We start from the raw sequence: 14,029 nt of genomic DNA on the forward strand, positions 1-14,029 counted from the left end.
TGTAATAATGGGAGGGGAACGTGCAAGACGCTCGTCCTGCAAACCCGCGCCGCGGGCCCGTCCTGCGGCGCTGCGCACAGTTCGCCCCATGCGCACAGAGCTGTGGCCCACAGCAGACCGAATACATGAGGCTTTGAGAAGAAAAAGCTTCTCCGCTTGCCTTGCCCAACTGAGGAAGGTCAGCTTTGCTGACAGCAAGTGTCGCCCTGTTTACGCACACCTTTGGGGCAGCCGAGCTGGGCCGAGATGCTTCTCTGCCTTCCACAAATCTTCCAGCTCCCGCACGGGCGCTGCCGAGGCCGTTGCTCCGCGCTCCGAAGCCCCGGGGCCGGCGATGAGTGTGAGCATTGCACAGCCCCGCTCCCAAGCCCCGGGGCCGGCGGTGAGTGTGAGCATTGCACAGCCCCGCTCCCAAGCCCCGGGGCCGGCGGTGAGTGTGAGCATTGCACAGCCCCGCTCCCAAGCCCCGGGGCCGGCGGTGAGTGTGAGCCTTGCACAGCCCCGCTCTCTCAGCCCCTCACCTGCGGCCATCCAGGCCCGGCGGGCACCGGCCCCGCTCCTACACGCGCCGCGCGGGCCGGTGGCCGAGGGCGAGCCCGGAGAGGCCGCAAGTTCTGCACCATCTCGGGCAGGTGCGTTTGCCCGGCCCCGCCGCACGGGCCCTTCACGGACGGGGCATCCCCCCGGACCCGAGCCCGTACTACCCGGGACCGGCCGCGGGCAGCTGCGGCATGGCGGGGCGAGGGACGCTGTGCGCACCGGGACACAGAGCTGATGCGGCTCGGCTCGGAACGGCACGGCACGGCTCAGCTCGGTTCATTTCGCTGGGCTCTTGGCGCGTTCCCGGTGCGGCCGTGCCCCCCTGTGGCGCGGCCGGGAAGCTCAGGCGGCCGCCCCGCCGGTCCCCGCTCATCCCGGCCGCTGCGGGGCCAGGCCGGACGGGCCCCGGGGCGCGGGCCGCTGTCAGCGCCTCTGGTGCTGCTGGTTTTCTCTCCTCGGTTTTTTATTTCCCCGGTGGCTACGGGGCAAACTGCCCCGAGAATTGATCCGACCGACACCTAACTGATCAAATCCCAGCAAAGGCGAAAGTTACTACCAAAAAGTCTGGAATTGTTCCTCCCCGTGTTGGCCAGCGCTGACTGCGTGATCACTGGGTGTCATGGGAGGAAGAGACAGAGCAATGCCCTTTTTGCCGGAGCAGAGAACCGTTCATCACTGTGATGGGAGACCCACAAGACTCCAGGGTAGCAACAACGGGGAAATGCTGCCCTGACCCATGGAATGGGGTCTCTTCTTTGTCATAGCTGCTCTTTCGTCTGAGGCAGGGCACATGGGTTCGAGAGACTGGCTTCTCACTCTGCCTGCAAATCTCCCCAAAGAGAAAGGAACGGGGATTCTCTGGTGGTTTCTTCAATTTCCTATTTCAGAGCAGACAATTTTCAGCAAGAAACCAAATATGAGACTGCAACTGTAAAAATGTGAATGAATACTGAGTGAAAGCAAGAGAATTAAGAGTTATTATAAGTAGCATCCTTACTCTTTATATATAACTATGTGATCTTCAAGGTCCCTTCCAACCCTAACCATTCTATAATTCTATGAAATATATATCTCAGCTGCTTTTTTTTCTGTGGACTATGCAGACTATTTGTGCTCTTGACTTCAACCATTTTAGAAATGACAAATTTAAAATTTGACAAGAAAATGCTCTGTTGGAGTAAAGCTCTGAAGATTATTGAAGAGCACACACAGCCACATGCTGTGAATGATGCAGCTCTCTATTCAGCACAGCAAGGACAGTCTTCAGCTTTCTGAAGCTTTTCCTGTTAAAATGCTAAACCTGGAAGACCTTAAATGAATAGTGCTGAGTGAGGTCTCTATGGAGGTGGCAGCACAGCCTGCAGAGGGACCCTGTGCACTGGGGATAAATGGCAGGAATTTGGCAGCAGGCAGTGACCAGTGTGGAAGGAGGGCATGAATCACAGAATCATTAAGGTTGGAAAAGACCTCCAAGGTCATCAATCCAACCAGCACTGCTGTGTGACCACTAAAGCAGGTCCCAAAATACCACATCTTTTAAATATCTCCAGGTATTTAAGTGGTGATTCCCTAGGCAGCCTGTTCCAGTATTTGACCACTCTTTCCATGAAGAAATTTTCCTAATATCGAATCTAAGACTTCCCTGGTGCAACTTTCACTTCATACTTGGGAGAAGAGACTAATACTCACCTCCTTACAATCTCCTTTCAGGTAGTTGCAGAGAGCGATAAAGTTTTCCCTGGCCCTCCTTTTCTCCAGCATAAACAACTCCAGCTCACTCAGACACTCCTCATAAAACTTGTGCTCCAAAGCATTCACCAGCTCCAATGCCCTTCTCTGGACATTCTCCAGCACTTCCATGTCTTTCTTATAGTGAGGGGCGCAAAACTGAACGCAGGATTCGAGGTGTGCCCAGAAACGAGGGACAGTCACTGCCCTGGTCCTTCTGGCCACACTGATAGAGGCCAGGATGCCACTGACCTTCTGGCTGGCTCATGTTCAGCTGCTGTCAACCAGCACCTTCTCCTCTGGGCAGCTTTCCAGCCACTCTGCCCCAGCCTGTAGTGCTGCCTGGGGCTGATGTGACCCAAATGCAGGACCCAACATTTTGCCTTGTTGAACCTCAAACCATGGGCCTTGGCCCATCAATCCAGCCTGTCCAAATCCCCCTGCAGAACCTTCCTACTCTCCTGCAGACAAACACTCCCGCCCTACTTTTCTCTGTACTCTCTAATTAGTAATCAGAGATTTATGTTAATTGGCAATAAGTAATAAAGTAAAAATTCCACAAATTGAGCCTATTTTGCCCATAACACCCTGAGCACATTATGCTGGTTCACATGAATAAGGAGGCCATAACCCCTTGTAAGCCATTTGCATTGTAAATCTACCCTAGTACAGCATACCTTGCACTCACCATCTTGGAAACTACATTATTCATCACAGAAGTTTCTCATGCATTTCCAGTGATTTAATTTGGCTTTGGACCTGTATCTTATGGGAATCTGGCAAATTATCATTTAGGTGATTAAGGCTTGAGGCATCACTGGGGAGGGCAGTAACTGAGAAGAAACCCAAATCTTTTGATCACATGGGACTTCTCAAAGAAGCCAGATAGATTTTGCATGAAAGTATTTGAAAGTTTCCAGGCCATGTGCAAAGATTTCAGTCCAAAGGAGTGCTCATGCCTTTTAGGTAAAACCACTAAACCAAGGGGGTTTAGGAACTAAGAGAAATGTCAAATATCTGAATAAAATTCTGAGTCGCACACATCTTACAGTTAAATCATTGTAAAGTTAATAGGAAAGAAAAATGTTGTTACTTTTCACCAGGAATTTTTTTTTCGTATTTTGCTGTGTTTCAGCAACTCCTTTTTTTGAAGGAATCCTTAACAATACAGCACAGCTTCTTAATTCTGTTGTTTGGAATGAAAACTTGAAGCAGAAGGCCCAAACAAATAAAGCAACCCTTTGAATTGTGCTATTGAGAGTGGGTTTTGCTGGAAACTACTTCTAAAAAACAGTCATTAGGTTAAAACCAAAACTGAAACTCTCCTTCTTCTTACTGATACTCCAAAACAGTACAAAAGATACCTGTGCAAGTGCTGATTTTTATGCCTGTGTTGAACTTTTAGTATCATGGGACTATTTGTGGTAGTGCAGATAAGCCCACATGTGAGTGTTTGCAGAAACTGAGCTTATCTCCAGCCCCTTTTAGCTGGATTCAGGGTGCTCAAGCAGACACACACTGCTTTCTCTCAGGAGCCACAGGGTGAATACCCTCCAAGTTTCAGATCTCCTTTTCCACTCTAAAGTTAAAACTTCAAAAGTCTGCAATAAGAACCTTTGGGGATTAATGTAATTCATTCTTTCCTGTCCAAGTTTTACGTTGTGGGGTTATTACGCTGCTCACCACAACTGCAAGCTCTGGGCCAGAGACAACTGTTTCAGTTTATTTTAACAGGGTGTTTACCTTATTAAAGTAATAACAAAGAGGGATGATTGCATTAATTACTACATCAAACTAGCTGCCATGGCACTCCCCTGCCAACCCTCAAATCAATTAGGTGCATCTGTCAGTTAAGTGATTGAAGGTTTTTTATTATTATTCCTTTCCCCCGCTATTTTTCTTTTAATCCATTTTGCCACTTAATAGTGTCTCTTCGAGTGAAAGCTATTGTTCTTCACTGAGAGGATGAGAAGATTTAGATGGACTCCCAACATGTGGTAAGAGGTTCAAAGCTTGATTTGTGGTTACTCAGACCCATCCAAAGTGATACATACCCAACAAAGTGATTTTAAAATGCTGCTTTTTTTACTGATAGCAATTTAGACATGCCTTGCCCTGGATTAATTGGTTACAGAGGTTCAAAAAAGCAGTAAACCTTGGGGGTTGTCATATCTCTGTGAACAAGTGGCATTGGTGGTTTCACACTAATGAAGATCCAACTTTAGGAACATGACCAAGTTAGGTACTTTTCTTGTTTTTGTGTTAAATCTAGTTTCTTAATGAAACAGTGCAATGTGCTGCATGCAGGGCAGTGAGTGTACATCTTTATCTCCCTCCTAGTAAAGTTGAAACCATCAGATAATTTCAAAAAAGCAGATGGACAGCAGTCAGAGCTCCAACCAGTTTCATGAAAGGAATGGGCTGGATGAAGAAGAGAGAATGCTTGTCCCATCATTGAGGGAGAAGTGAGCAGAGATCTCCTTGTCTGCACGTGAGGCACAAAGCCACAGTTCCGCCAGTGGGCTGGGGTGTTTGGAGACACCCACTCCACTTCCCCACACAGCAGCCATTTCAGAGGAGCACACAGGGGGTTTCTTTGCTCCCAGGACTTTGAAAGGACATGTGCAATCAGGGTTTTTTAGGAATGGAGTTAATTTTTACATCAGAGGGAGAGGCAGTACCTCTTTATAGGAAGCTGCCTGCCAAGACAGCAGCAGGCACAGCACAGCCTCCTGCATGTCCAGTGGGGATAAGCAGCAAGTCCCTCAGCATTTTTAGCAGTACCCTACAGCTGCCAGTTGCAGATATAAGGTAGAAGGATAACAATGGAGCTGGCTGCTGCTTCCCAGTTCTAATTTGATCCAAATCAGATCATGAGCAGTTAAAAAAAGGCTTGGGGCTGCTTTAAGTTAAACCAGCTGTTTATCAATAGCCTGCAAGGACAAGGAACAGCAATACTAGTCCTGTCATCTCCTTTCTTCAGCATTCTGCCTGCCACCAGCTGCAGAAGCCACTGGGGCTACAGATTTCCCAACAATGGAATAAAATGCACTGTGGGAAGATCCATCTCCTTTTGGTCCTATTGTTCTAACAATACAAAATGTCTCAGTGCAGCTGAGAATCTGGCTTTTCACATCTCTCCCAGCTTCTAATCGGTTTCAGCAAGAAAAGTTGCCTGTCTCATTTTACTGAGAGTACATAATTGCTGTCAGAGAAATCCAAACTGATTTTATTTTTTCTGAAAAATTGTTGCACGTCAGACATGTCACCTAAAGTTGGTTGAGATGGGAAAAGGGGGAAATATAGGAGAGGTTTCTGCCTGTGTCGTGGGGGAGGTCTTCACAGCAAATTTATTGTGGTGGGGGACATCACTTTTTAGTGGTATTATTAACCTCAGCATCACCATTGCAGTCAATTAACAGGACTAGGAATTCCTTTAATATCTCTGGGCCAAATTCTGCTAGTTGATGCTCCATTTGGCTTCCCGCTCCATTTTCCTCAGCTGGGTCTTATGTATGCATCTAGGAGTAGCATTTGGCTCAAAAAGAGGAATTGCCACTTCTGTTACACACAGAAGCATTTGGTACACCTCATGTGGGTTTTCATTCCCGGGTGGAAAAGTCTGGGGAGATCCACAGGGTTCCTTTGTTGCCCACTGATTTAAGATGTTGCATGACACCTTAAATTGAGGTTGTTTTGCATGACTTTATCTTCTACCTTCCAACACTCACAAGGCTTTACTGAGTTAACTGGAAAGAAAGAGAGGCAGCACAGGAGTGAGAGAGAGAGTGGCACCATCTTACATGGATCATTCCTGTGTACTTAAAACATTAGAGAATTCCTATGTTTAGGAAGAAAAAGAAGAGAGCCCACCCACCATTGCTGTGCCCTGGTGCTTACAGCATTATGCCATGCAAGTAATAGAGGGTATGTTTGTGTTTAAAAGAGTGCCAAAGCCAAGGATGGTAAAGAAAATATCTGGTGTGATAATAAATCACTTAAAATGTTTGCAATCTTACAAAACAGGGATTGTTGAGAATTTTTGTGTTTCACTCCACATTTTCTTACAAAGGAGTCGGAGGAGAAAAGGTTTTCAATTTGTCTTGCAGACATGTAATTTTCATGTTCATGTTATGTCTTTAATTATGTCATTGAGAAGCACTCAGCAGAATTTGCCTCCCTTGCAATACCTTCCAAAATGAAAAATTAAACTCTGTTCTAGTTGTAATAATAGGAGAATTTTCATCTTCAAAAGAAAAAAAGAAATGTGTTCAGGCCAAGGCATTTAACCAGGACTCAGGGCATATAAAGAACAATCTGAGTGCTAAAGCACAGGCATTTAATGCAATAGATGCAAAGTAGCCTTTGATGCCCTGTAGCTCCAAGACACCTGCTTGAGGCCGGCAAATGTGACACAGCACATCTGCAGCCTCCTGAAAGGGAGGTGAAGGGCAGGCAGGGTGTCTAAAATGGCACTGGTTACCATTGCTTAGGAACTAGAATTTCTACACACTATTGTAATTTATTCCTGCATAGGTTTGACGTTCATCTGATTATATATTTGATAGGAAGCACATGTTACATTGTAGTGACTCTAGAGTAGACATATATGAGCAAAAGATGCACAAAAATGATGCCATAGTGTCCTTCTATGTTACTGACAAGATGAAGATTGATCAGGAATTAACTGCAGGTGGGAAATCCAGAGAAAACCAAGGGTGTAAAGTGTGCTCAAAGGCACAAAGACAAATTCAGGAGTATTTTATACTTTCTTGACATAAGTTACCTTATGACAACAGTCAATCAGCTTCTGGTCTGAAGGAAAAAGACCTCACTGGACTTTTCTAAGTTGAACATTTAGTGAAATAGCTAGTCAGAATAAATGTCCTTAGCAGCACTTACCCAAAGTAAACAGAGTTGAAATCAGAATTGTATAGAATAACACTGTATATGACCTTATACCAAAATAAAAATTCTGAAAATATTATCCTGGAGAAACTCAAGATTAATTAAACCTATGGCCTTGCAAAGAAAATAAAAATAACTTTAAACAAATTCTATTGGCATAGTGCTTTAAAAGTTTCCCTCACCTTTTTGGTTTTAGTCTAGGAATTACATTTCAGCTAGAGCTTTACTGCTTTTGGAAGGTAGCAAAATAGAGTACTCAATTGTACAAAATTGTGGAAATTAGGACTCCTTTGGCTGCCCAGTGTGGTGCTGCTCCCCATGGGCTCATTTGAAGGAGAGCTGCCCAGAGGCCAAACTGTACCCGTGACTGGGAGCACACACATTTCTCACTCTTGCCAAGAGAAATTCCACGCACAGACCAAGGCAATAAATTGTGCTGCATACTTACTTTAAAAATTGGTGATAAGGAGAAACATAGGACATTTTTAAGGAGCTTGTGCTTTTTAAGAATGATTGATATCATCATGCATAAAGTATTGAATATTTAAATGGGCTGGGGTATCTCATCTGCTGATTACTTAATGTTAAAATATGTCATTTCAGAACTCAGAATACCCTTTCAAAAATTTTGTAACTTTCTCACTCTCTCTGGAGTCATTAATTATACGGTTTTGAGAATCAGTCAAGGGATATACTTGGTTTCTTTCTCCACTAGGCAGAGAAATATAGTTCAAAGTACTCTACCTAGTCTCTCAGCAAATTAATAGACTGGCATATGTGCTTCCTTGGCTAACACTTTTCACCTGTGACAACTGCAGGTAATTATTTTGCCCAAGTGAAACTGATTCTGGGCATTCTCAATGAGAAAACCTTTCTTTCTTTCTTTCCAGGTTCAATAAAATTTGGTATGCATTTCACCCTTGGAACCCAGATCTTTCATTATAAAGTTGTATGGCAGAAAGAACTGACTCTTTGCATTTGAATATTGGTCTCCAAAGAGACAGTGAGAGTGGGAGCAAGAGTGCCAATGTTATTCTTTAAAGATGAGGTAAGTTACATCCTGTCTAAACTTAGGAGATAAATGAGTTTGTGACAGTTATATTTATTATGATAGGGCTGTCTGCATTGGTTAGAAAAAAGCATCTGCACCAAGATACATTTTTTTAGGATAAAGTTTGACAAAAAGTTGAGTAATTCCCTTATTTCAGGTAAAACTGCCGACAAATTTATCCTAAAATCTGAAGGCCAAAGAGCTCTGGCAAACCCACTATTTTAAAACTACTGATTGTTGCTCAAATATTTATGGAAATCCCATCAGAGCAACATTAGATGAAATATTATGGTTTTTAGGTAGACTTTTGTAAAAGTGTGTTCTCCTTCGCAAACAAAATAAACCTCTGACAAAAACACAACCCCAAACAAAACAAAGCAACTCCCACAAACAAACAAACCAAACCCAAAAAACAAAGAGAAAGCCACAGGTTCAAAACTGGAAGCAAAGTAAGGGTTCTCTGGCCATTGCAGACCACATTGGTACTGCTTGCCTTCCAGTGTCACTCTTTTCAGCCTGACACTGCCTCATGGTGCCATTCCTGATGGTGATGCCACACCTCATGTCCCAATGAGTTTCCCCATCTGGTTTCTGTCCCACTTCCAGAGCTGTAGGGCCATTTCAGCATCCTGCTGCAGAGTAGCTCATGCACACTCCTAGAAATGTTAGGGCTGGTGTAAGGAAGGAAGGAAACAATGGCTCTGCTCAGCTTCTGTTATGTCTTACACCAATAACCTTGTCTGTTCATCTGAATGATCTGAGAAGAAATAAACATTATACTAAGGAGACAGTGTAGAAAAATCATGGTGTTCTAAGACTTGTTTATAAAGCACTTTCAAATTCTCAAATGAAATACAGTGGGTGTTGGGTTATTGCTAATAAAATCTGAGTAACTTTTTGAAGTATTCATAAGGTGAATGAAATACTTATATCATTAGTCTTCTTAAAACTTTTCACAATTGAATTCTACAAATCAGCATACAATGAAATTGGTTATTGGGTGTGGTAATATCTACTTCATCACTGCAAGTTGCTTTTATTGGGCATTATTACGTCAGCTAATCATTAGCAGGTCTGCCCTTAGGAAATTTTGTTTAGCAAACCAAAATTATATCTCTTTTTAATGTGAAACAGTTGACAGGAAGGATTATGGATATTACATGAGGATTTGTATTTCGAAAGGGGGAGCTGAAATGTGAGAGGCCTCAAAGCACATATATTCCTGAGCCATCTGTTGTGCCAGCTCCACAAAAGCCAAAGAGGAACAGGAGCTGCTTGAGCTTGAGAGTGCTGCCATGAATACCAAGGGAAAAAGGATCCACAGACAGTACCCTAACAACCACAGACTATAGGGCTGGGAGGAAAGAGAAGCATCTTAGGGAAACTGAGGATCCAAACTGCATCCACTTTGGCTTTTGGACTCCAGTACTCCCTCACCCACATGCTAGAAACAACTGTAATCTTAAGAACAGTGAATACTTCAAAAACCTTTAGGGGCAATACTGGAATTTGGATGCCGAGGAGTGCTCCAAAAATTCATTTGCCCTACCTCCTGTTGAGACTCTCTGCTACTGGTTTTTTTTCTTGAATGGCCAGCCTCTCTCTCCCCTGGAAAAAAAAATGGAATACAGATGAAGACTGAGAAGAAATTTGAAAAACCCCTAAGAAATACAAAAAAGCTTTTCCCTTTCATCCAGGTATAGAGGAATCCTAACCCACTTTCCATGACTGTCAGAAACACCAGAGCTGTTGGTTTTCTTTTTGCAGTAACCACTGGAATTTTTGCTCAGTTATTTTACACTTCTTTAAAAACTGGATTCTATCATAAACTTCTGGAAATCAAGTATTACTTTCTTTAAAGGTCAAAAAGTACTATAGGATCCATTAAAATAGACATGCAAAATAAATTTAAAATCATGGATGCACTTGATGACAACTTCTGCTGCAGCAGAAATATACACTACTCACACCACAATGAGTGGAAACATGGGAACTGTTTTTTTCAAGCCCCACATTTTCCCTCACAATACTCAAACACTTCTGAATGCTAGTGTAGTTTTCAATATGTGCTTAACTGAGATTTAGTGTTGAATACTATTTGTGGGAAAATCACATATATTTCTCAGTCATTCTGTGACTGATTCATATCTTCTTGATTTCTAGGCTGGCAGGTATAGCATTTATGAGGACTTTTTCACTGTTCCTGTCATCTTTGGCTGACCCAAAAGCCAAGAAGACTAAATGCATATAGTGTTTGGAATCCACGGTTTAACAACCTCAAACACTCTGCCCCTATCCACATACTCACCACCTGGTAAGGACAGGGTTCTCACCACCATAGGTGATGAAGAGCTAATTTCTCACTTGTGTGGAGAGCCATAATTTCTTTACCAAAAAAACCCCCGGTTGTTTATTTTGGTGTTTATTTACCGTGATGTAACTGGTGCCTTGCTTCCTTTTACACACTTGCAACCATAGGTCCCTCTCTTCCCAGCACTTTATCCCCACTTTATTACCCAGAACTGCATGTGGTTGCAGCTCAGCTGAGCACCCAGACTTTGTGGGTTGATATCTTGATACCAATGTCTTACAGCAGCCAACACTTGAAGATGCTCAAGGTCGATTCAAAAGGTTCTATTTTTCTCTTCTTTGTACAATTAAGGAGGCAGCAGTTCATTGCTGCTCTCAGATGGGTTATAGTTCATCTTCTCACGTGGAAATCAGTAGATAAAATCGCAAAAGAGAGACAGCTTGGCTCTCATGGTGTCTGCTGCAGCACAGTCACTGACTTCAGGGTGGCTTTGAAGTCACCTCGTACCTTTTACTTGAGCTAAATACATTGCATGATACCTCTGCTGCTTATGGTCAATTTGTTATGTACCTTTCAAGCTGTTGAAAAAGGACTTGATTTCCTTTAATTTGGCAAGGAAAGGAGATGGGTTTTTCAAAATAAATTCTCCATTGCACTTAAAAAATAAAAGTAAAAAAAAAAAAGAAATAAACTACAACAGACTAAAATTAGGAGAGTATGAAAAGTAAGATCTAATGGGTTTCCACAATTTTATTTGTAGTTAAATTAGTGTTTAGAGAAGTTGGATAAGGTGTCTAGATAGATAATACTCAATATAGCATCACAGAGGTTTCTGTGTTGTACTAGAGACGTCCTCAGTTTTCACTGAACCACACTTAATTTAACCTCACTTATATAAATAACACAAATTATTTATTTGCTTTTCATCAAGAGAAAGTTAGATAAATATTACTGAAACACAACATGACCTTTTGAGCTTTTATTTACACTGCTTTCACAGCAATGCACATCTTATAAACAAATGTTCTTCAGCACAGAGGCTTGATGCCTGAAGAAGTATTTGATCACAAAACTTCAAAGGCAAGACAAGGAACAGAAATTTAGAAACATCTTTCACATTTAAAGAAACCATTGACTAGGCTCTAATAATTGAGATAGTTCAGGTAAAGCTTGACCAGTTGCTGACTGGATCTCACCTGCGTTTCAGGATTAAGAGATTGGCTGCAATTTCACTTTAAGAAATGACCCAGGAATCTCAAGACAAGACACTTGTTATCCCCATGCTATGGCAATAAAACAACATAGAAACATTGTAAAAATTTAGTACTGTAAGAGTTATGTGCATCTGAAGAGAAGCTATTGAATATATCAAATGTATACAGGATGTGTGGAGATTAAGTGTTTCACTAAGATTTCTGAAAGGATATAGATTCTGTCAATCCTAATATTCAGCAAAATTCTAATTCTATTAATTACTTACTGTTTATCTGAAGAGTAAAAATGGGATTCAACTGAAAATAGCTTCAAATGGTAACATATCCCTCAAAGGTCCATCCAAACCCTTTCACAGTTTCTGCCTATGACTGCTGTCACAGGATTCATGAAATTTTCTACATTTCAAAGAGCACTCCCAAACAAATGCCTCCTTTTTAGAATTACCTTAATCCTAGGACTCCATTCATGAAAGTCACATGTTATGAAATCAGATTTCCAAAACTGAAGCAGTGTAACACTTGTAGAAAGTTAAAACCAAAAACTTTATTTGGTGTCCCAAGGATTTGTGTTGTTCCTGTGAAAAGAAGCCATACCTTCCCAAGCACACATGTCATGTGCAACTGACATTTTGGAGACTGCTGAAAAATGTAAATTCCTTTATCACAAAGGGAAAATTTACATTTTTATGATGCTTTAGGAGATACCTATACTGTTCCTTACCTTACTGTCCCTCAGTAGGGGTTCAATTCATAAGAATCTTTTATTTGCCTTGCTGAGTTTTTAGGGAAAGCCAAAGGATAAATTTATTGAGAGACCATTATTAATATAAAAGCTTTGTTTACTAAATAGAAGCAGGCATTTCAAAGAGGCTTCTGATTCTGAGTGCACCATGCTGGCCTACTTTTTAAAAATGCTCAGCACCTGCAGTTCCCCCTGCAAAGGAGTTTGGAGAATGAGACATTCAACACTTCAATTAGTGCACTGAAAGCACAAAAGCTTTAATTAACATAAGATCCAATGCAGTGATTTATGCAGATTAACCTTATTTACAAAGTTGAGCTCTAACAGGTGTTTAGCTGTCCTCCAAATTTAACAGTGTTTTAATTTTTCACTTAGGCAATCAAACTCAAACAGAAACTCAGTTGAATAAGTACATGGATCTGCTTTTGCCATTTTGACATCACAAAGATCATTAAATCACACAAGACTGGACATCATCATAACAAGAAAGAATGCTTTACAAAAAGGGGAAAAGAATTATGAACAATCCTGCATGTGTAAGAATGCCTTTCAAGGAAGACAGAATACTGAACGAACCCTTGCAGTCCCCACAGTAAAGCTTCATGTATTGTACCTCCACTTATGGACTGTCAGCATTATGCCTTGCCAATTCATAATTAACATCTGCTGTAGCCAAAGAACCCAATGCCAGATGCAAACTGCTAAGGTCCGTTTCAATTGTGGCACCACAAGTGCAGAAAATTATTTTCCACTGAGAGGGAGAAAGTTTCAGAACATGCTCTACAGAATGATTCACTTAGAAGTCATGCATGGCATTATTTAGCTAGGTTTTTTTTCCTGTAGTTATCTGAAAAGTAGGGGTATGGAGTCAGCTGGTGAGAATACTCCAGACTCTCATGCTTGTGTCAACCATCACCTCAGTGGCCTGCCTTTGAGTCTTCATCTTCACCTGACGCCTTAAATCAGAGAGGTTGTTTTGCCTATGTCTTACCCAGAGGAAAGACTTCAACTCCATTTGGACTATTTGGCTGTTCATGAAGAATTTTGTTAGGATCACCTGCAAAGCTTTTTAGATGGTGCTGTATAAAGCCAAGAATCAGATGTAAGAAAGTAACCTGGAGATCTCTGGTCGAAAAAATCCTCATATCCAGTAAATTAGGAGGTGAATTTAAGGGTGACACGAACCAGAACCTTCTCCAAAATTGAAATTCACTGTGGTATCTGCAAGCAAAGCTGTGTGTGTGCATACAAAATTAACACTGTCTGTGAAAATAAATAGCCTTGGCAGCAACACTCCAGAGCTAGAGCATAATTGGCCTGCATTTTACTCCCCTTTTTTTCCTTGTAATTTCTTTGTGCTGTGTTTCTTTGTGTAAAGAAACCCTCATTCGAGGGATTTATAGCCTTTCAGGGAGGAAATTAAAGATTCAGTGTCTCTCCGTCACTCACAAAGAGCAAGATTTGATTTTTAAAATATTGTTGTTATTTGTGACTGCAGTTTATCTGCATATCTGCAGACAACATTAGCTGTTCTT

Source organism: Agelaius phoeniceus, chromosome 1 (genome assembly GCF_051311805.1).
Source record: "Agelaius phoeniceus isolate bAgePho1 chromosome 1, bAgePho1.hap1, whole genome shotgun sequence".
In the NCBI taxonomy this organism is placed as follows: Eukaryota; Metazoa; Chordata; class Aves; order Passeriformes; family Icteridae; genus Agelaius; species Agelaius phoeniceus.